General features: G+C 46.4%; 1 protein-coding gene across 23 annotated transcripts in view; it reads right to left on the bottom strand.

Moving 5' to 3' along the window:
* Positions 1 to 24,285, bottom strand: part of LOC105086006 (band 4.1-like protein 3) — a 189,462-nt gene that overhangs the window by 102,603 nt on the left and 62,574 nt on the right. The window contains exon 1 of one of the 23 annotated variants that reach the window (XM_064481574.1): positions 16,355 to 16,457. The exons of 19 other annotated variants lie outside the window; for them this stretch is intronic. The gene's annotated coding sequence lies outside the window, so the exon portion shown is untranslated. Of the gene's footprint in view, positions 1 to 13,450; positions 13,964 to 15,848; positions 15,885 to 16,354; positions 16,458 to 24,285 lie in introns of those variants that run through there. 3 more of the 23 variants (XM_064481576.1, XM_064481579.1, XM_064481577.1) reach the window with 3 other exon arrangements.

Raw genomic sequence — 24,285 nt, forward strand, 5'->3', positions numbered from 1 at the left:
CAACATATAAGTGACATCATATAATATCTGTCTCTCTGTTCGACTTAACTTCACTTAGTATAATAATCTCTAGGTCCCTCCATGTTGCTGCAAATGGCATTATTTCATTCTTTTTATGGCTGAGTAATATTCCATTGTGTATATATACCACATCTTTATCCAGTCATTGGTCAATGGACATTGAGATGCTTCCATGTCTTGGCTATTGTAAATAGTGCGGCTATGAACATTAGGGTGCGTGTGTCTTTTTGAGTTAGAGTTTGTCTTTTCTGAATATATGCCCAGGAGTGGGATTGCTGGATCATATGGTAAGTCTATTTTTAGATTTCTAAGGAACCTCCGTGCTGTCCTCCACAGTGGCTGCACCAATTTACACTCCCACCAGCAGCGTAGAGGGTTCACTTTACCCCACACCCTCTCTACAATTTATTATTTGTAAATATCTTGATGATGGCCATTCTGACCAGCGTGAGCAGCTTTTAAAACCTGTAATAACTGCTGGTAAGAGCTTGTTAACCCAACATTTTGGAGAAGGATTGTCCAAGATGATGTCCTTACTACTTTTCTTGGGTTCTAAAAACCAAAAAAAAAAAAAAAAAAAAAAAGATTAAAAAATAGGCACATATCTTTATAATGCCCAAGAAATGGATATTTAAAGACATATTTAAATGTGATTTATACGAATATGTGTATACATATGTGTGTGTATGTACACACACATATTGGCCTAAAAATATTAACTCATTTAATTCTCACAATAAAGCTGTGATGTGGGTACTATTATTATTCCCAATTGAAGACAGCAAAGCACAGAGAGATCATTTAACTTTCCTGTGGTTGCACAGATAGTAACTGGCTGGGCTCTAAACAACTACATTATGCTGCTAACAGCTGCTTTCCTACTGTCTTTAATTAGCTAATATTAACAAAAAATTTTTTGGCCATTTCCACTGGTCATTTGCAGGAAACAGAGCAGCTCCAGAGACCTCAGGGAGTGTTCTTGGCTAAAACAGAATCTCATGTCTCTTCTGGACATCATGCTCTCTGGGCCAAGCAGGGTCATGGTCTCCTACTGCGAACACTCAGGAGGCTGAAGCCACCTGCCTCTACTCAAAGGGAAGAGCCCAGGGGAGGGTCACATGCCCAGGAATGGAGGGGTGTGACAGCCAAGGCCTGGGCCACCCTCCTGTCATTTAGCCAGAGAGCCAGAGGCCGGTAGTGATGGTCCAAGCTGTCACAAGCAGGAGTGAGGAGCAGTTCTCCGAAGCCTCGGAGAGGAGATGCCCGCGATAAGCCTGAACACGTGAGATCACCGGTCCGCTCTTCACTTTTAGCCACCATCGTAGGAAACCCAGTTTCACCGCGGATGTGCCATATTCCATTTCATTTCATTCAAAATGAAACACAAACGTGAGAGCAGCCACAGAGCCCAAGTTCCCCTGTTCCGGGCCCCTCCTCACCCTGGCTGCTCCTGGCCAGGCGGCCCCGGCGGCCCCGCTCCGCGCGCCCAGCGAGCGCCCCGACCACCAGAGCAGCGGCGCCTCCCCCAGGAGCGCCCACGGCCCGCCTGCTGAGGCCGGCGCTAGGAAGCAGCAGGGATATGAGCGGCCATCCTCACAGTCACTCAGCGAGGCCAGCCTCGCTGCAGCTGCCTCGCGGGGTGGGCACTCCGCAGCGCGCATACCGCACGTAAACCCGCGACACCAGTCACTGCGCGGCGGAAGCAGCTGAGACCGCGAGTCGCCACAGAGCCGGCCCGTGACCGCAGTTAGAGCAGGGGGCTGAGCTGGAACCTCACACAACATACAAAGACAGTTTACTGCCCAGCACCACGCTGATCTAAAACTTCCACGATGATCATGACACAAAGTGATACTCATAATACATGCATACCAAACACAAATTATATTTACTGTTATGTCATAGATAATAATACAAAATGTATGAAAGAAAGATTTACAGGTATCTTCCCAGAACCTTAAAGACGTGCGGAGAATGATCTTAGAAGGCACAGGCCTTGTAACTCTTCCATTATTAGAGAGCACCTGACCACCACTCGGTCACCTTCCCTTCATCGGGCACATGCATTAGTCCCTGCAGGGCCCTCAGGACATCTTCCGAGGAGGTACCTTACATAAGAGAAACGGCCAACGCACACTTAGTGCTCATGACGGCCATCAAGACGCTGGAATTCCTACTGAAGCGTTTTTCAGCCTCATCCTCTTTTCGGTATCAGAGAAAAGAACGCCAAGGAACATGACTGCTCTATCAGGCAATTCCATCTCATGAGAAAGTCATACAAACAATTATCTCGGTCATTACAGACTCATTAAAAGGAGCTTCAGAACATCAGATTTGCTCATCCGGGCCTGAGACGGAGTCCTGACTGCCCAGGCTGAGGAGCAGTGGTTGCAAACTGGGTAACGGTTGTCACCAGACCTCCTAAAATCAGAGAAGCCGAAGACAGACGGACCCAAAGGGGCGGAGCACCCGCACGTCTCGGTCGCTATCTGTGTGGGCCGCACACTGAAGCAGGTCACGAGGAGAGATGACGGGCCGGGGGCCTCCCACGTCTCTAGTTACTAGAGAAGAGTTAAGTCCACGCCCTCTCTGCCTGTCAGCCAGTGCCCCTTTACTAGCCAGACACGTGCAAGTCACCACACTCATCTGAGCCCCGGCCAAGAACGAGTCACCGCTGGCATCAGGAGGAAAGCAGCATAACTGGAAGCAAACTGAACAGCGAAGACAGACCATGCAACTTCACCACCGCTTACTGAGGACCCAGAGCTACATGGAGAGAAATTCTGGAGCTCTGTCCTCCTGAAGCCTCGACATGATCCTCAGATTTAGAGAAAATTTTACTTTTCTATAAAGAAATAGAAAAAAGGCAGTAATGCCACCTTTCTTTTGGATTAAGAAGTTCTTCAAAACCAAGTTACGTGTGATTTTCTATCTAAGTGTCCAGCGTGGCGCCTTTCCCCCTCTTCCTTTTCTGACTAATTCTGCCCCAATCTCTCCTCCAAACTCCACTTCTGATATCATGTGAGTCACATTATGAATTTTTAAAAATTTCTTATGGCAGGATATAAGAAATAGAAGAAATGAAACAGTTAAATTTCAAACCACCACCACCATCAAGTTATACATGATATTGCCAACTATTTATCCTTCTATCTCAGAATAATTTTCTACGGGAGTCCAGATGAAAACGTATCGTTCGTCTTTCTTTAATTAGCATGCACACCTAATCAAAACCTCACTTATCTACCTGATGTTTACCTGAAGAGCTCAGAACTGAAAACCAGCCACGCTTTGATTCTCCCAGCACTGAATACAAAGAGTGAAAATGAGAGGTGCGCAAATTATTTTCCAGGTGATAAGAAAACGGAATACTTATTGGTAAAGAAGGAAAAAAAAATAAAACTATTTACCTTAGACTATGCTAAAAATGGAAGGGAAAGAAGGGGGTAGACCAGATGGCATGTCTGGGAGGGAACTGACAACAGGGAAGTGCTAATTCTTGAGGAGGGCAAAACTTAACTCCACTCTAATGAGCATAAAGAATTGCAAGTCCACATTAATTGAAAATGACTGGAACCCAACCATCACCCTGACAAGCATGGCTGAACGCACAGCTCAGTGGAGGGAGGTCCCGACCTGGCGCCCACACCAATTCCTTCACATCCCAGAGAGGGCCCCCAGGCCACCCAGGCGACCTCGTCTCTTCACAGAGTCTCACTTTGGAAGGTTCTATTTACAACTCGACGTTAGATCACTGAATAAAACCATATCCATTAAATGAAATGCTGAAGAGTGATGAAGATGTCTCCTCGTAAGTTCACATTCTACTTGAAATGGCCTTCATTTAAGTATTTACTGAGCACCTATTACCTGCCTGGCACGGTTCTAAGTAGGAGCTGGGGGTACATGGTGAACAAAACAGATGTAGGTCCTATGTTCATGAAGCTGACATTCTGGTGTCCCTTGGTGTCCATGAGGGACTGGTTCCAGGACCCCCTCAGACATCAAACTCCACGGATGCTCAAGTCCTTAACACAAAACGGCACGGCCTTTGCAGATAACCCACTGCAAAGCCTCCTGCGTGCTGCACACCATCTCTAGGTTACTTACAACACCTAATACAAGGTAAATGCTACATACACAGCTGCAAATGCAATGTAAATGCTATGTGAACAGTTGCTGGCGGCAGATTCTAGTTCTTTTTTTGGAACCTTCTGGAATTTCTTTAAAAAACTGTTTTTCTCTCCATGGTTGGTTGGATCTGGGATGTGGAACCTGAGGACATAGGGGACTGACTGTGTCATGGCCTGATGTGGGAAGCACAGCCCTGTTCAAGGCCTAGTAAAGGGCCAAGAGCCACAGTTAAAGCCTCCGGTTTTCACCGGTACCACCCGGTGGGCTCCCCGGCAGGAACCCAGCATGTGCCGGTGAACAAAGCAGGCTGCAGAAGGACAGGTACCAGGTACAGCACAACCCTTAAAGTTGCTTAAACACTAAAAACAACGCTGCCAATAATCGAGTGATGCTAGAAGGAGCGAGGTGGAAAGGAATGAAGAGATTCTACGGTTGTGAGAAACAGACGGGTGGCTGCTCCTAGGAGGGAGGGAGAGCGCCGTGAGGTGCACCTGGCGAGATGAAGCCCTCTGGGGCACTGTTTTATTTCTTAAATAGGTGCTGGGTACACAAGTGGTCACTCTATTCACTAGTCAACCTTTCTGTGTATCAGGAATATTCTGCACTACTTTTCAGGAAGACTCTTCAACCCCATCTCAGCATCCTCTGGTTTCCTGGTGAACCATCGGCAGGTCACCTGGACACGCACCTCTGAGCCACACACAAGGCGGCAGCCGTGTTCCTGTTCAGCTACGATCAAGGGTGTGTTACCACTGGTGGAATCATTTGTTACGAGGAGAAAGGGAACCGATTAAGGGAACGGAAACCTGTCATCGCTTTTCTCAAACTCTGAAACGACATATTAGAGCCTTTTAGGATCCACAGAAACGGGCTGCCTAAAACAAAATATGGCAAATCTGCGTTTAGTGCTTTCAACTGGGCTGCCTGTCACCATTTTAAATGCAGCCCTTTATCGACATAGGAGGGAGGCATCCTTAGCAATGCCACCTTTGCTTCTCAATATACTTCTTTAAAATAAAATAAAACACCTTGGGTAAAAAGACATCATTGGTGGGGAGGAGGGTACAGCTCAGTGGCAGAGTGTGTGCTTATCAGCATGCACAAGGTCCTGCGTTCAATCCCCAGTACCTCCATTAAAAAGATATACATATATATGTGTGTGTGTAAACCAAATCACCTCTCCTCCTCAAAAAAAGGAGAAAAAGACATTATATATTTATATATACGTGTGTATTTCACACCCCACCCACGTGTGGGAAAGCAGCTGTGCGCCTGGCTTTTCCCTGAGTATCCATGATCCTTGCTGGGGGCACCCACTCCCCCATCTCCTGACTCTTCTCCACAGCCCTCCCCTCAGTGTGCTGCATCCTAAGGCTAAAAGGACAGCAGCTAACCAAAGGCATTCGGCACAGAACAGCCTGGGTTCTCAGGAGCCCTGGGCCCTGCTCCTTCCAGAGCATGGTTCCCAGCGTGTCCCCTCCCCTCTTTCCTCTCTCCTCCTCTGCAGACTCGCTTCACTCCCCACTCTCGGGCCACATCTTCCAGGGGCGTTGACAGCTCGCATCCCGCACTAATGAGTCCACACATTGATCTTGATGCTGGACCTTTTTTTTTCCCCCTCTGACTCACTGAAGCCTGCGTGAGGGCTCCCGGACACCTCTTCCTGGATGTCCCGCAGACCCTGCTGCCCACCACACCCCCGTCACCACCCCCACTGCACTCCTGGGGTCCAGTCTCACTCCTCAGCCCTGTGCCATTTCTTTCAACCCCTTGAACTGAGTAAGCGCCCCCTCTCCCCTTGGCCTTTGTACCTGCTGGTCAGTCACCGCCACCCCCTTGCTAGCCCACTCCACACCCTCACCCTCTCAGGCCCTCCCCCTTCTCCACCAGGTCCGGACTCTCGGTCACTGTCCAGGTCCCAGGTGGGACCTCACTCCCTCTCCTCTGGGTAGGCGTGCTTCCTATGTGACGCCCCAATCCCCCATCACAGCCCTGGTCAGAGGGGACTGAGGATGGTGAGTCACCCACCATCTGCTGACTCACCCCCGGCCCTGTGGGACAGGGAGCCCCGGAGGGCGGGTGCTGTTCGCTTTGCTTCCGGCCCTATCACCGACCCCTGCGTTCAGGAAGTTCTCAGGACCGGCTCCACTGTCAGGAGAAGGGACGAAGGCACAGGCCGGGGGCAGCAGAGCAGGACAGGAATCAAAGATTCCCTCCCCGAAATGTTTGCCATCTTAACTCCCTAAAAACATGGCCAGTGATGGGCACGTGGCTCACTGCTCCAAGACGGCTCACACTAGTCACACCACTGGGCCGTCACAGTAATTCTAGAGGGAGAGGGGCTGCTCTGCACCTTTACATATGAACGCATGTCTCCAAGAGGCCCAGTGACTTTTCAGTGGAGTCACAAATAAACCCGAGCCCCTGGATGTGCTGCGTGTGCACCCGTGCGAGGACGAGCTGGGACACAGTCAAGTTCACGAGAGCTGCCGTCAGAATTCAGGAAAGGGGCACGTTAATGTGGGCTGAGAGGCAGGTGCAGGTTTTGTAAATGCTGACGTGTTTACAAATTTGGAGGACGATAAAATTACAAATTTAAGCTTAAGTACAAGCTTCATTGCTTTCATGGTTAAGGCCACGTCTGAGTGGGATGGGACAAGAGATCAAACTCAAAGGAGAAAGAAGAGAATGTATATCCTAAGTCAAAACTGCATCACAAGAAAGGTAAGGTACAAGAAAGAGCAAAAGCTATTGGTTCTACAGCTCACATGGGACCACGGCAAGGCGCCGGGCGAGGCCCAAAGACACAGAGATGATGGAAGGTGTGGTCCTTGCCTGGTACTGATCACGATCTACGACTGATACCACACTGGCAGAGGAGGGGCACAAACAGAAGGAAGGGCTTGCACTGAGCAAGATGCTCTACACCCCCAGGGACAGAACCTGGAGCATCCTGCTGCTCCATCCACACGGGGACATGGCCCTGCCGCAGAGCGCCCATCCCGATCTGCAGTCAGTTTGTCCGTGTGCACACTCTCGGTCCCCCAGCTTAAAATACAGGGTGCAGGAGAGCAGAGGCCTGGCTTGCCGTAACCCTAGCACCCGGCAAGGTACCAGGCACATACAAAACACTCCTGAGCATCTGTGGGATAACAAGCAGATGGATAAGAACACGAGAAGAAAACTTTGCAGAGGCTCAAGGTGCCACGTCATCAGCCTTTCCGGCTTATGTGGGTATTTTGGTAGATGTTAGTGAGTCTTTTCAAATTAACCCTCCCTATTGCCAAATGAGTATCCTGCCTGGGAAAAAAATCATAATTTCAGAGACGTCTGGCTCACGGCCAAGCAGCAGAAACACTGATAGTAAGCCTGAGGAGGCAGCTGAGTCCAAAGATGGGGCTGGTTTGTTTTACATATTTCTTTAGGCTGGGAGACATAGAAATTAGATCATCTGGAAAAGACAGAATGTGGACGGAAGCTGGCCTGAGTGCAGAAGACGGGGCTCCACCTTGGGGCCCGTAAGACGTTCCCTGAGCTGGGAGAGTGGAAATCCGCCAGGGCGGGGGTGTCCTCCATCTGAGCAGCAGCTCTGCAGGATGAATCGGACCAAGTAAGAGAGTTTACAATTCTAGCCAGAAGTCGCAGGCAAGGAGATTTGCCAAGTTGAAATCCAACCCTTAGATAAGAGCGCTTAGAAATAACAGGTATGAAGGTAAACTCATAAAGCCAGTGACTGCTTCAGAGCAGCATTTGGCTGGAAATTGAGTAGAAAGAGATTACGAAATTCAGTTTACTGGTAATTGTATATGCCTCCTTCACCTCGTCCATCTATTGTCCTAACATGAAAACCCTTAGCGGTTGCACACCTGTAGGTGCCCGGAGAAGGTGCAGTGAGGGGAAGAGGCAGCGCCTGATGGCGGCTGGACGCTCATCTGGCTAGCTGGCTCTCGACCAAGACGGGGCCATGCCGTCGGGAAAGCTTCTTAAGACTCTTAGGCTGCGCTGCAAATGTAGCAACAGAGGCTGGAAGCTCCCTCTTGAATTCATCTCTGGAGCCTAAGAAATCAATGCACTGTAAGTGTTCTGCTTTGCTGTGTTGCCCCTATAGGTCTGTAAGTTCAGAGCTTCGTACCTTGAAAATACCCGTAAGACCCAGGTAACTCAGTTCGATTCTGATCAGCAGAATCCTGTTTACTCACAGAAGCATCCTTCTCACTGATTTTTCTCTCTTTTTCTGTGATCAATCATAAAGAAAGGAAACTAACCCCAACTGAAGATGAATTAAAGAGCCACATATTTTCACGCAGACACTCATTTCCCAACTCCTGACCGTTACGCTACACAGTTACTATCATGCCTATTTAATGGGCAAGAAAACTAACCCTTCATCCTACTTCCTTAATCTTTTAAGTCTTACCTAATTTCCTAGGGCCACAAAAGTGACAAGGGATGGCGCAGCCAGAGTGACACCCAGGCAAGGCTCTCTCCTCTGTGCGAAGCTGCATCTCAACCTTCAGGACTGTTTATTTACAATGCATTATCTTTCCAGATGTTTACCAGACAACAGCCAGTAAACTGGAAAGTCACTGAGAAAAAGACACCTTAAGCCAGCAACCTCAAAATGTGGTCCAGGGACTGCCATCTGAAAATCCACTGAAGTACTTGCTGGACATACAGATGCCTGGACCCAACTTCAGATCTATTCAATGAGAACTGTGGACAGGTCCCTAGTGCCTCCATTAAATAAAGAATTGAATAAATAAACTTAATGGCCTCCCCCACCAAAAAAAAAAAAAAAAAAAGAATGAAGGGGAGACCAGAAATTAACACAACATTGTAAACTGACTATACTTCAATTAAAAAAATTAAAAATGTTAAAAAGAATTAAGGAGGAAAAGTTTCCAAATGTCATAAGCAGACAAATTGGTCAACCTCTATTTTTCCAACTTTATATTCAGTCCACGAAGAGTATTCCTCTTAAACTAAGGTTAATAAAAGTCAGCATCTAATAGCACAAAATAATGAGATAAAGTTGGGGGGGATATTGAGAAGTCTCTGTAATGAAATTACCAAAACCCCTCTCTACCTCTGTGGCGTAAAAACAGGTAAGAGCTACAGAAAAGCCGGCAGCTGCCAGGCCCGCCTTAAGCTCAGAATCGGTGATGGCAGGAGGACCGACCAGAAGCCCAGGTGCACCGTTCCAGACAGCATCACCTTAGGATCGTAAAGCTATTTTCCTTGACTGCGAATTTAGGGAAAACAAGCTTGGATCTCAAGTAAACCTCAGGGCAGTGAAAACCACGTGCTTTTCAATCACACAGCAGAGCGGCCCACACCCCTGGGGCACCTGCCTGGCAGCTGTAGACTGAGCCTGACTCTGACCTCAGTCTGGGTCAGGTGAGGCTGTGGTGTCGCTGCCCCTGGGACACGCAGGAGGCACACGGGAAGGCGGAGGGTACCAGCACGCCCTGCAGAGTCCACAACACAGCTCAGACTCCGCAAGGCTGCTTGTTTTAGTTAGGACTAAATAGGCCCCCACAACAATGAGATGCATACAATTATCATTAGAGGCTTTAACTTTGCTTAACGTCCTGCTTCGCCAGAGCCCTCCGCTGTGTGTGCTACAAGACAGTGATGAGAAGTGTGTGCAGGAGGAGGAGGGGCTGGATGACAAGGAGTCAAATCATCATCGTCAAGGTAGTGATGCTTTATTGGGATGGTACAGGACCCATAGGAAATATTTATTTCCCACTGAAAATAATGATGTAGATACAGATTTGTGTAGAAGACAAAGCTTCCCAAAACACACTGCTGCGTAAAAAAGAAAACGGTTACATATTAAAAACAGACGAAGTTATTTAAATTAGAAGCTTACTCATGTCAAACATTAGGGAACTACCAGTGACCCTGCACTTGTGCAAAGCAGAGCTAATTCTGCTAACTAGGCACTTGTGATGCACCAGGCACCGTGCTCAGTGCTTTGCACGCACTGTATCATTTAGTCCTCGTGTCCTTGAGGTCTAAGCTCTGTGGCCATTTTATAAGCGATCAAACAGATTCATGGAAGTCAAGAGACCTGACCCATGTCACACGGTGATTACACAGCAAGACTGGGAGCCCCGCCCGGGTCTGTCTGAGTCCAAGACCCATGACAGGTTACTGTCCACTCAGAGAGGGAGATTTGGGAGGAAGTTTGCCAAAATATTTACAGTAGCCATGTCTAGATGACGAGACTTCTTCCTTTTTGTTTTTCAGTATTATTAAAAAGTATTTTAAAGTGAGCATGCATTATTTTTAATACCTGAAATAACAAAGATGTTTTAATTGGAAGGATAAATAAGAATGAAAAGTGTTCCATCTCTGTATATCTCATTTGCCACCCCAAACAGTCCAGAAGGAAGAGCTAATCTTCAACTAAATACAACCACAAAAAATACATGTGGTGAGTGGCCAAAATATCAATCATTGAGAGGAAATATCATTATACTCAGTTCCTGAAATTTTTTGGATCAGTCCACTAACAAGAGACCATCTGTCTCCAGACTCCTATTCTTCCAATATGTCCTCCATTTATCACCAGATGAACGTCTTTCCTGCTCTACAACTTTCAATGGCTCCCCACTACCTAGCAAAGTCCCAAATATTCTTTAGTCTCATCTCCAAACCCTTCCACACCCTCGCCTTCGACACATCTCCGACTACTCCCCAGGGTACATGCTTTTGATTCTGGAGTGTTCTAGATGGAATATCTTTTAAATGACTAATCACTATCGAGGTCTGACCATATTCCAAGAACTAAAATGGAAAAGCCAAAATGGAAAATGAAGACCGCTCAATAGATTTTTTCTTCTAAAGGGATGCACATAAAAAAAGTAATTACCAGTACAGAGAATGGGCCACGTCAACAAGCACTGAGCGTTATAAAGGGTTTTTAAAATCCGCACAGGCAAGTGACCAACCATATTTCGTAAAATTCACGACACCATTAATTGTAACAGAGATAACATGATCTGTAGCACTTGGCCAATTAAGCAATCACTCACACGCTGGAATTTTAATTTTCCAATTATTTAAAGAACTTGTCTAGATTTATTCACATATTCTGTGCATACATGGAGAAAACAGAAACAAAACAAATTGGCCAAGGCTTTCCTAAAAATTCTTCACAAGGTCAGAGTCCTACTCTTTTGGTCTGTGCCCTTACACAGCACCATCTACGTGTCTTCATGCAGATGCACCATTTCGTACGAGTGCTCCGTTCCCGTCTCCAACATGTTCTTTCAATCAACTGACACCCAATCTCCAGTTTTGGATGCCTGCTCCCAATCAATGCATTAAGTTGCCAGCTTTCTCCCTGCCACATGGCTGAGAGCAACTGGAAGACATATCCCGATTTCAGAGATGTTAAAATGTGAGGGGAAAAAAAGCTTTGTTTTAGAAATGATGAAATTTGGAGCTTGAATAAAACACACAGAAAGCCACTGTTTGAGGATGTAAACACTACATACATAATAAAAAATGACCAAAGAAGAGAGATCTGCAGCAGCAAATAGTTTTCCTCTTTTTTAGTTCAACGCCAGGGTCACCACCATTGCCCAGCCCTACTGCAGCCTCTGTCACGTTCCAATCTGGTCCCTCTCCTCCTCCTCTGACAACTTCCTCTCCACCGACATCCTCCGTGACACCAATTAGAGCCGGCAGGAAAGGAGGCCGGCCACCTGCACATCATCTCACAAAGAAGCCACCCTGGTTTCCCCGTGGAACCCGCAGCCGTCTCTGCTTCCAACAGGCAGAACCTGTAGACCTACCCAGTTTGAGCTCTAGACCAAGCAGCAAACTTGTTACGAAGAGGATCACGCCATTAAAAATAATGACTGCGAGCGGGAGTCCAGTAATTCTCTCTTACAAACAAGCAGCCGTGCCTTTTAAGGCTTTTCCAAGATTTTTTGTAGTGAAGTGTTAAGTCACAAGTGACCTCATTTTGGATCCAATTCCGTAAATATTTACTCAATACTGTAAGTGCTCAGAACCTGTGCTGGTGTGGGGATGAAGCTCAAAGGGAAATAAGTTCCTTACTCACCGCAAGCACTCACTCAGCGTAACCGGTGAGGGAAGTACGCACACAAGGCAGGTTAAATAGCACATCTGTTTTCTGGATTTAATAAAACCTTTCTGTGTTTTCTTTTCCTTTTATTTATTTATTTATTTGTTTTAAATTTGTAAGGATGGGCTACAGGAACAACGTATCAAAATGTCAGCCACCTAAAAATTAAGTTGTCAGCTTTTTCTCTGTACTGCAAATTACCAAAGAATTAGGGGTTTGGTGCTAATAGAAGCTTACAATTCCAAAGTGTGCAATTTAACCGATCACTGTAAGATCTAAAAATGTCGTACTGAAAACATTTTCAACCAAGTGAGCGCAGCTCTGGGACCTAATTTCAACTTCTTTATTTGTGCCATTTCCCCCATTTTCTTTTCCTTCCCTTTGCTTTGGAAATGTGTCCGGAATAAGACACACACTTAAGTGACAACTGCCCAGAGCTCCCCTGGACGCGATACACTCGCATGAGTGAAGGACACCATCTCACCAGGGAGGTGGAGAGAGGACCCCGGGCCCCTGCAGCTGTGCTGTGGTTTTCCTGTTCTTCATGCTCACATCACATTCAATTCAGAAATCAAAACGCTAAATGTATTTATTTTACAGCCTCAGAATTTCAGGCTTCCTTTTACAACTGATTCAACACTAATCTGGGTGAAACCAGATCAATCTCTGCACTAGAATTCTAAATTCAGATTGAAACGCTAAATTAGAAAATAATTCGCAAATAAAACAAACTTAAATAGAAATCAATTACCCCAAATCACTGCAGATATCTCCCACACTCGTGAAACCTCTCACTTTCTCCATTTTTACCAGTTGCCAACTGAAAACACATCGCTTAAAAATAAATCAGACAGAACACTGCCTACTCAGAAAAAAAGATTATAGCTTGACAGACACCACATACTTTCACAAGACAACAATAATCACCCAAACCAAGGCTTTAGTAAGAATGCTATTTTGGTACAAAGAATAAGAAATACGTTGACTCTATGCATTAATATAGACTTAATCCTTAAATATAATTTTTAAATAGTCCTTTTTAAAAATTGCAGAATTTCCCCAGTAAAAGGAATATTCAATGATTACTACTACTGCATTAAAAAAAAAAAAAAACCCCTCTTCCTTGATCTATGAAACACACACTCCCATAGTCTTGCATCCACATCTACCTTCTCCTTCTCAAAACAATACCTTATGGCGCAGTTCAGCTTGAGAAAGGAGAGTCTCATTCAGTCATCAGGCAAAGTTAAAGCCAGCAGGATGCTTCAGACGGTCTGGTTTTGCCTGCCCCACCCTTGTTCCCTCTGAGCCATAGTGATGTCACAACACCAGGCAGGGCAATGACTTCACTGCTCCAGTCCCTCCTTCTGAGCACACAGTTCTTTCCAGCCAAGGCCAATCAGATGACAGCAGAGCCCTCCAGGAGCGTCTGATGAATTCCCAACAAATTAGCCGCTCTGTGGCCTTTTGAAAGAAATAGCTGCTGCAAGTGCACCATTACAGATCTCCAAGTGAAGTGGAGCGGAAGATTTCCACTAGTAACACTTTATTCCATAATAAAGCTGGCATTCGGTGGACAACTGTGGTTGGCTACTTGGAAGAGACTGGGGATGAAAGATGACCAGGGAAGTCAAGTACTTACGACATCTCTCTCTCCATTATTGTCATATTCTCACAGAAGGAAGCATGTACTTATTTCTCAGCCTACTCTTGGAGGTCTATTTTACTGGAGAGGACATGAACTCTCATTTGTGAATGTAAAGGCTTTTTTTTTTTTTTTTTGAGCACTCAAAAGAAATATGTACGTTACAACATAGAAGAAAATAAAACAGACAGCCTGTCCCTGCCATGCTTAATCCAACATACAGTAAATCCAGAAATGAGTCACAAAATACAACATCACATCTCCTGGTACACGAAGGGTTACCGGAGTGGCCCCTTAATGCATTTGACCAACCAATGTTTAAAAACCAAGTGTATATAAAACAGCCTCTGATCAAGTAAAAAAATTCCACATCTCCTATTTCAACACAATTCAAAGTTGGCCCAAGTCCAAACACTGCACAAGACTTTACAAAAACTGTTTTTAACCTAAATCACATTCTTGCAGAAGAAATGACTTAAAAATTAAATGTAAACATTTCACTAAGACACTGACCTTTAACCTATATCTTCTCAGTCCTCCACCTCAAAAGGGGTTGACAATTCAGTAAAGTGGCTGCCCTTCCCGTTACTGATAAATCATTCACAAAACATGTATTGTTTTGCAAAAATTACTTGCCTAAAGTGTATTAGCTGGATTAAGTTTATGCAGTAACTGGTGCATCTGGTATCTTGCTTTTTTAAACCACCAGAAAATCACAATGTAAATGAGATGACTCAGTATTCAGCTATTTTATTTTCATCAATGCCCTCTGAAATTTAAAGTCAGGCTTCTCAATGTAGAATTTATTTCCTCACACAATAGATTTGTTACTCCAACTAAAGTTTTAGACGTTTGTGATACCAACATTAACATGCATTTTCTTAAAATTCCAGCTACGCCAAGATCTAAATCACCTCTCATTCTCCAGGGTCACGCAAGCTCTTTTAATAGAGTTTTTCTGCTTAATTTGCTGCAATTGGTGCTACGTCCAGAGCTCCCAGATCATAAGTGGAAGTTTTTTTTTTTCCAATCATTTTTGGTTCCTTGAGACTTTAAAAATCTGTATCAAATTTAAAAAGAATGTTTTCAGCACTTGGTGTGACGAATCTTCTACTAAGAAAGTTAATGCTACCAGGAGAGACTCCGGCACACACCTGGCCGCCCCAGAGGGCCGAAACTGGCCCCCCCAAAGGGACGCGCAGAACATCTGCAAAAGCAGTTCCGCAAGACTAATGTAAAAAAGCTGAGACACCGACTTCAACGCGTCATGCAAGCGCCGCGTTCGCAGGGCTGCCTGGCCTCGCAGGATTTCTCCGGCGGCCTCCCCGCGTAATTAATACCACATGTTTTCTTTATCACTCTATTTGTTCTGCAACAATCTCTTCCCAACTTTAACCCTGGGCTGGAAATGGAGAAGAAACCCCTAGACAACTCTGGATCCGGAAACATGGAAACCGAAAAGGGAGAGAAGGCTCCCACTGCAAAGGACCACAGTGACAATTTACTAGGAAACCACACCCACCGCATTGCAGAAGTCGTGAACTTGGCGGGGGTGGGGAAAGGGGGAGGGCAAGGAGGGCGAGATAATGGGGGAGATCCGAGAAAGCCGGCCCCCGGAAACCGGCTGAGAACCCCGACTCCCGCCGTCCCAACCCGGTCCTCCCGACCTCCCCGCCCCCAGCCGCCGCAGAGCCGCCCGCGCACCCGCCTCCCCAGGCGGCCCGCAGCCCGGCGGGCGCCAGGTGAGCCGCGCCGCCCCCGGCCCCCCGGCCCCGCGGGTGCCCGGACCCCGAGCAGCTTCTTCAGGATGCTGCCTCCTCCTCCTCGGCCGGCCGGCCGCAGCCCCGCCGCTGTCCGGGGGCCGCTGCCCCAGTTCGGGGAAGCGGACAAGTTACATAAAAGCGGCCGGCCGCTCCCGAGCGGGGATGCTTTGTGCGAGCGCACCTTACCGGCCCCGCGCCGCGCCCGCCCGCGCCGAGCACCCGGACGAGCCCGCAGCCGCCGCGCGCCCAGCGCAGCCCCCCACGCCCCGGGCGGCGCCGCAGTGTCGCCCCCGCGCCCCGCCCCACCCCACCCACCCGGGGGGTAACTTAAAACATGGCGCCCCGGACGCGGGGCTGAGGAAGCTGACAGAGCGGGGACGCAGGGGGCCGAGGAGTCGCCCCTCTCGGCCAGGGCTCCGAGGGAGGCCCCCAGGCCGGAGCCAGGGCTCGGGCTCCGCGCGCCCGCTTGGCAGATGCTGCGGCGCGGCGGGCGGAGCCGGCACGTCCCCGGGCGGGGGCGCGGCGCCCCGGCTCGGCCCGGCGGGGGTCCCCGCGAGGGTCCGGGCCGCCCGGCAGGGTGGGCGCCGGGATCCCGCGGTTCGGGCGGCCGAGCGGCGCCGCAGGCCCGCACACCTCGGGACCCCAAGACCCCCTCCGATCCCCTCGCTCCGCCTGCAGAAAAGTTACCTGGGCTGGGCCGGGGGCCCGGGCTCGGGCGCGCGTGCTCTCGGCCGGGCGCGGGGCTCGGGCGCGGGGAGGAAGCCGCAGACGCGGGCGGCTCGCCGCGCTCCGCGCCCCCCTTCGCAGGAGACACCGAGGCTCCGCGGGCTGCGGCGGGGCACACGCCCAGGGACCGCGCGCGAGCCGACCTCGGCCCGACTGCGCCTCCCGGCGCGGGGGAGGGGGCGCCGCGGGACTTCAGGAGCGTCGCGCAGCCACGGCCTCCTCCATCCGGGCGCAGGGCAGGCTCGGGCCGACGCCGCCAGACCGGTGCCAATCGCGTCGCCTCTGGATTTGCACTGCGCTTTTTGGGCTCCCCCTCCACCCCGCCCAGACACCCCGGGAGGGGAGGGGGAGGGTGCTCCTGACCTTCAGGTGAGTTATTTATTGGCTTAGGGACTGCAGGGGTTTGGTAGGGGTCTTTTTTTCCTCCCGTTTGAAAGGAAAAATAATCAAATTGGCGGCGTTTTGCCTAGGGTGGGTGCCCCAGAAATACTGGTTTAGTGGAGAAGATCTGAATGACAGGTTGAGGAAGAGGTTGCCTGTCTTTGGGCATCGCCCCCCTCCCCACCATAAGCGTGTGGTTAGTTACAGGTGGTCTAGGCTTCCCAGCCTACCAGGGAAGTCATTATTGGTAGGGCTTCCCGCCGAAATGGAGAGGTGGGGGTGTACACTGATTTACAGGCAAAAGAAATGATTCCCAGTCGTCTCCCAATATCTAAGCTCTAAACAAGCAGCCAAGACACATTTATCAAAATATTTAAGGGCCTCTCCAAATGCTTTTAGTCACCCTTCCGGGAACTCACCGACTCACTTAGGGAAGGAAAAATGGATTTACAGAAGTATTGCATTTACTGTTGGGTGCCAAAGATGTGGTGCAGAGTAAAGGGCTGTGGCTGAGCTTCGGGGTCTGGTCTGCCAGGCCCCTGGGGGTGGGAAGACTTGGCCTGCGTTTCCAGGACAGGAAAGATGGCAATAGAATCCAGAGGAGACATTTTTCAGGTTGCAGGAGAGAGGAGGTTGGAAAATTGTGGTTGCTGTGTTTCTATGGAGTTTAGGAACTATTTTTGTAGAAGATGTACAGCTTTGGGAAATTTTGAGGAAGAAAATGTGACCTAAGACATGTCATAGGAAAAATACTCTGATGACACTGCAAAGACTTGATGGGTCAATACCAGGAACTGATACGAGGTGACTATGGCATTGTCCCAAGTACCAGAGATAACAAAGACCTGAACTGTCTTTCAGGTGACAGATAAAGGTGAAAGTTCAAATACTAGACATGTGGGGTGATTACTTGCATCAGTTTCCTATCAGGGCCACACCAGTGTTGGAGACATACATGCACACATCACACCTGTACATACATGGTTGTGCGTCTTGCACGTAAGATCTGTGAATAAAGGCTTTATTTTCCTCTTTTGTGCACACTCTAAAACACTTTCCTTTCAAAGTGGACTTGAACAAATTGTGTTGTTTACAATATACACTACGTTGGCATTATCATTCCAGACAGATGGTTTCATATTTTCATTCATTTTATTGCTGTATTTTTGCTATTTTTTTTGTAATTGAAAGCAAACTGTTTTCTCCCTGACTGATGAATCAATCTTTCTGGTGATGGAGAAAATCAGCAATAGTGTATGAATGTCTATTTTCTTGGGAGAAACTGTTCAAATACTAAATCTTGTTTAAAAAGTTAGAAGTACCTAGCTAATTATCCACATATTGCATGAATTCAAACTTAGGAGTAAAAACCATACTGCTTCGTGGTGTAAGAGTAAATCTGGGAAGCAAGGACTGTGAAACACTTTGGGTTTGACCCAGGCTCTCTGCTCTTCTGTTTTTCCTAGCACACATACGGAGAAAAAGAAACGCCAAACAAAAATTCATGAGTAGCACCTAGCTAGCTGATCAGTAACTTGCTTGCATCTCTGTAATAAACCCTCTTCCTTGTACCTTGTTAATACTGTGCCTGAGCTGCTCTGCGTCATCTCTGTCTCCCCGCAGTGCCTCACTGGGTACATTGCAAGCAAGCACCAAACATTTTTGCTAAATGAACGGACATCGAATAATGAACTAAGTTGTCACTTGACTGAGGATTCCGTTCCCTCACGCATAAAATAAAGGATTATTCCCAAATGCCTTATGCTTCAAAAACACTAGGGTTCCACAAAATAAAAAGACATGATCACAGCTTAATACCCGCTAGGTAAAAAGCAATAATGAGAAACTATTTCACTCTCATCAGGAAATAAAATAATGAGCTCTTCCGTGTGGAAAAGAGAAGGGAAGTCACAAAATAAAGTAGAAGGCAAGGTGATGATGCCATCAGAGTTGCATTTGCTTTTTTATAAAAGATGGGTACCGCCCTGCTTCCCTCTTATTACAAAAATAAAGCCACTCTACCCTCAGAGAATTTTTTGACTCTTGTCAATGTAAGACCTCTCCTGGTGCTTTTTCAGTGGACTATAGAAAAGCAGTTCTTGGTTAAAAGGAATGCCTTTCACACAGCACCAGAGTTAGTGCAAATTTGACTTGAAAGCACAGTCAGATTCCAAATTTTGTCTGTTCACATGGGAAATGCTGAAATAATCCATGAAGTGTGGGGAAAGATTCCAGGACTCCAGCTCCAGTCTCAGGATACCCATTCTGGTCTCTACCACCATCCTAAGGCTTCCTCTCCAAGGGGCTTCCTGAAATTGCTCTCTTGTAAACAAGATACATCACTGAAGGCCAATCCAGAATTCCAACCATGGTACAGAGAAAAGGGGCACAACTGACTTCAGGTAAAATATGTGTGTCCCTTCATCTCAAGCTGTAGAAACAAGCTTCCCCATGAACCTCCATCCAACGACAGCATCCTGACTCACTGGTCCTCGGCTACCAGACCAGCAGTGATGACTCTAGCCTGATAGCCACGGCAGGGGCAGAATTTGCAGGTCATCTCACCAGCCTCATCAACAAGACTACAGGTTGTATGACAGCTTCACCAGTAAGACTCCGGAAAGAGACAACGGACAGTCTGTCCAGTGCCCCCATCGGGGCGTTCCCCTCCAGTGCAAGGACTGGGAAAAAGTACTGAGGCCTGAGCAAATCCTACAAATGGGGCCACCCTCATAGGCAGGCAACACTCACCCTGTGGGCAATCTCAGACCACCCTCCATTAAAGCACTGTGGTATTTAAAAATATCTCCGCATCGTTCCATCCTTTAAGCTGTTTCTCAGCACCAGTTGCCTTAGCACAATGTTAACAACACTTGCAGTAACCAGTTGAGGCTCCTTTTATGCTCAGGATAAGGTCAGGCACCTGAATTGCACATCAAGTCTGTGAAATGAGAACACAAAATCTTCAGCTGTGGCGTTACCAGGGACCATAAATAAGGGAAATGCAGGGATGAATGCATAATTCAGAAGCAACAAGCTTATTCTTCTGAAATAAAAATTCATTTGAGAGTTTCGAGGTTCTAAGAATAGTGTCGAGTTAACAGCTCATCAAGGCTTCCAGATGCTTCCTTCATTTTGAGTTTGTATACATCATTTCAGGGGTCTACGTACATGCAGAGCACAGATGCAAAACGAAATTTTAAGATGCCAATAAGTACAAATGCAGCACAAAACTGACAAAAATGTGTACATATGAGAGGGAGGCAAGTTTAGATGTGCTAGCACAGCATTCAAAAAAATCATTCTTATTCATCAAATTCCCTACTTGCCTCCTTTCTGTCTTTGTGCTCTTGTAAAAATATTAGTCAAAAAGGCGGGGCCAGTACACATCATGTAAGTTTCATTGTATTAAAATGTGCCCTTATTAAACTTTTTTGCTTTCTCCATTGCTAGCAAATTTTGAAAGAAATCTCAGCACTTTTAAATAGAATAATTTCTTACAGTAAAATTTTAAGGGCTATTCCAATCCTCAGTTCTTTATAAAGTTTTAATGCTCAATAATTCTATTCTCTTCCCCTTAAGAAAAAAAATAAAAACCCATCAAGAATATTTTATATTTTGGCAATTTGTATATAATGGCAAAATATAAAGAATGGAAGTTGGTAATCTGTAATATTACTCGATTCAACTCCCAAGCTGTTCACCATCTGAGACCACGCTGATACTCCAAACAGATGATCCTGTTGGGTTGTGCCAAGACACTTAACGTTTTAATCCCTTCCCCCAGAAAGACATAAAATAAATGCCAGCAAACCCCTCAGCCTCCTGTAAAGTCGTAAATACTCCTAACCAGCGATTGTATTTCATTCTAACAGCAATCAACAAGAATTAGCTGAAGAAGAATAAATGGTAACAAGACACACTCAGGTGTCTGGTTTATTGTTGATTCTGTGTCCAGATCCATGGTCTTCTCTTTGGGCAAACATATAGTTAACTTTACAAACTGCAAAACATGCAGCTGTAACTACTCCAAGAGAAATGTCAGCTTTGCTGCTTGATTTGATTCCTGTTTTCCAGGACCATTTTTTTTTTCCATTTCCAATTGCCTCCCTATTCAGGCATACTTAACAGTATGGGTACAACCTGAAAATGTCGTTCCACTCTAGTCCACAGCTTCCAGAATGTTCTAGGAGTCAATGAAAACATTATTAGAATATCTGTGTCCCTTGAAATATATCTGGTGCTCATTAGAGCAAAGCCATTTTAAAGAGAGCCTATGCTATTGACTCTTTCCTGTTCAAGATGTTTATCAGGCATTTGTCAGAACATCCAAAGCGGGCTTTTTTGCAGATACTACAAATCTGAGAAGGATGCCAGAGTTTCTCAATCAGGTTGTAAAGAGTTGACGTTTTATATTTCCGTGTCAACAGTAATCTTGGAAAGCACTAAAAGTATTCACACCCCTTACATCAGAATCCCTCAGAGCGCTTGTTAATAACGTAGCATCTTGGGTCCAGCCCCAGAATAAGCAAACCAGAACCTCAGGGAGGGGGTCCAGAGATTGGGCACTTTCAACAAGCTCCCCAGGTGATTCGAAGTCACGCTCAGTTTTGAGAACCACTGAACCAGGTGACCAGGGCACAGTAATAATGACACAGGTGACAAAGTTATCCACCCAGATGTTGCACGGAAGGTGGAGCAGAGACAAATGAGAGGACGGCCTGATTCAGCCATGTAGGTGAGCAGAACTGAAGGGAGGCAGTCAGCACGCATCTGGCAAGAAGAGTTACTGCCTGGCCCCTGTCGCTGTGTGCAGTTTGCAACAGCCGTTCATTGGCAGTAAGTGTAGCAATAAATAACAGTGAAAGATTGTTCTGTACCCAATTCTAGCAATAATTGGATTAGATGCCCATTTGTTGAAAACTGCAATAACACTACAACTCTGACCTTAATTTCCAAGTGCACAAAACATCTTCACAAAGTTGCCAAGGGATGTCTCATTAAAACGGGAAATGGAGGCCGTTTGGGTTAAGTTTGAGATTTGACTCTCCCCAGCCCGGCAACTAGAGACTTTTAGTTATTCATACCTTTTTCTAGAACATACATATGTGCAGCCAGGCATCCCTTGTGCTGCTTCATGAGAGCTAGTGACCAAATTGAATAAAGAAACTGACCACAGGCTACATCCTTCTCCCCTGAAGCACAACATGAGGAATTTTTTCAGAGAAACGAGATCAACTCCATTAACACGTTAATTGTATCAGTCCTGTACTTTTTCATATCAATTTCTAAGGCTAGTTTGGTTTTATAGTTGAGACCTACAGCATGAGAAACTTAAATCTAGTTTTACATCAATATTTAAGTAACAAAAGTAATACAAGACAACATGGGGAGAGACATCAGAAATGTTTTCTTTCATTAAAGGGATGTTGAAGAATGGAGTTTCAGCTCAATAAAAGATAATACATTCTAATGTGGACCAGCTATCTTATGAGTAGTGGGCTGTCCAGCCAAAAGGGTCAAGGGGACACCAGATGACATCTGCCAATAATACCGCAGAAGAGATTCCTCTGTTAGGTGGGCATTTGGGCAAGACCGTACTTTAAGTCCTGTCCAACTCTGAGATCAAATAATTTTCCAAGTTCTGAGCCCAGACCAGGGCTTGCTCACAATTCTCTACTGCTGAGGTGGCAACTCAAATGTTGACCTCAGTAAGATGCATGTATATATACATGTAATGGACTAGCCTACAAACCTCCATTGTAGGTTGCGATTACTCTGCCATCGGTTCATTGCTTTTTCTCCCTGAACCTGAGGACCATTTCCACTGGCCCTTTTCCCTTCCCACCTGTCCCCTCTGATCCATCCATCAGCTCTAAGGTACTTGCCCACCCCTGCTCATCAGCTCTTCATCCCCGAGTGAGGTTTTACTGAGCTTAGGTGGGTGGGCATGATGTGTGAGTCGAGGCGTAAAGATTCTAAATGGGAAAGCACTATATTTCTAAGCCCTTTTCTGAATTGTTTTCCAGGTGTCCCACGTCCCATTTCCCAATGAGTCCCCTCTCTAACAAAATCAAACAGGCACACACTTACCATACCTGTTCATGAATGCCCTTATGGCTTGATGAACAGAGGACTGGATGATGTCTTAAAATTGTTGTGTGGCCTCGAGAAAATTTCAGCTTCTCTCGAATCAGTGTCTATTGAAACAGTCCTTCCATTTTCTGTCTTATTAGCGTAGAGCAGTGGTTCTCAACCATGGCTCTGCAATGGAAGAATCACTTAGGGGAGATTTTTTAAAATAGTGACTGAAGTTCATTTTCATGGTGGGGTGAGAGGTACACGTGGGCTTGTTATTATAATTCTCTCTCCTCTGTGTGCATTTGAAATATGTCATAACAAAAAGTTTAAAATAAAAAATTCTTTAAAAAATAACAGATTCTTGAGATCTACCCCAAACCAACGAGATCGGAACCTCTGGGGAGTGAAGGCCAGGCTTCAATATTTCCCAACACTGAGGGGAGGGTACAGCTCAAGTGGTAGAGCGCATGCTTAGCATCCACAAGGTCCTGGGCTCGACCCCCAGGACTTCCTCTAAAAATAAATAGGTAAACCTAATTACCTCCCCCCTAAAAAATAAAAAAATTTAAAAAATATTTTCCAACATTCCCCCATTGGTTTTTATGGGTAGGCAGAGTTGAGAAACAGAAATAAAAGAAGACTAAAGCTCAAAATTAAATTGAATGTTAAGAATTCCTCAAAGGAAGGATGCTATAAATATCAAAATTAATAGCAACCACCTATTTATATCTTCAAGCAATTGCGTGAAGCACTTGGTAGAAGTCAGTGGATCAAACAACCACATACCCCTTATCCTCTGTGAAGTTAGTTATTTTTTGAACACACGTGCATTCCCTTGGCACTGCCTGCCATCAGATTTGTTGATACTCACAGTCTTTAGGGGAAACTCAGTACTGTAGCTGGCTGCCCAATTCATAGCAATGTGTCAATAAAATGCTGGCATATTTAACAACAGGCATAGGGAACTCATAACACTAAATATCATGACTAAAATTTCAACAACTCTTCAAACACCCCTAAGGAAAAAAAAATATATCATTCATGGTTTTATTCCAAGTTCCTGCGTGAAGTAGGGAAAACATGCTTGAGCACTCGTGATTATCTTAAGTGGATGACAGAAGATCCCAGCACACAATCAGAGGGGTCTAGAAGGGAGTCATGTCTAAACAAACAATCTTCACGTTGTTTGAATTGCAGCTAGCGCTTCCCCCCAGGGGTGTTCAGGCACTGGGGCTCTCCATCAGGGTGCCCAGGCCAGAGATCACTGTTTTCACAAAGAGCCAATATTTATGGGGCATTTATTTTGTGCAAGGAACTGTCTTATGAGCTAGTTCATGAGAATACTTCGTTTCACCATCACCAGACCCTTGTGAGATAGATCTGTGATTGCCCCTAGATCACAGAAGGGTAAATGCCACAGAAGCTGGGTC

Source organism: Camelus dromedarius, chromosome 32 (assembly GCF_036321535.1).
Source record: "Camelus dromedarius isolate mCamDro1 chromosome 32, mCamDro1.pat, whole genome shotgun sequence".
Classification (NCBI taxonomy): domain Eukaryota; kingdom Metazoa; phylum Chordata; class Mammalia; order Artiodactyla; family Camelidae; genus Camelus; species Camelus dromedarius.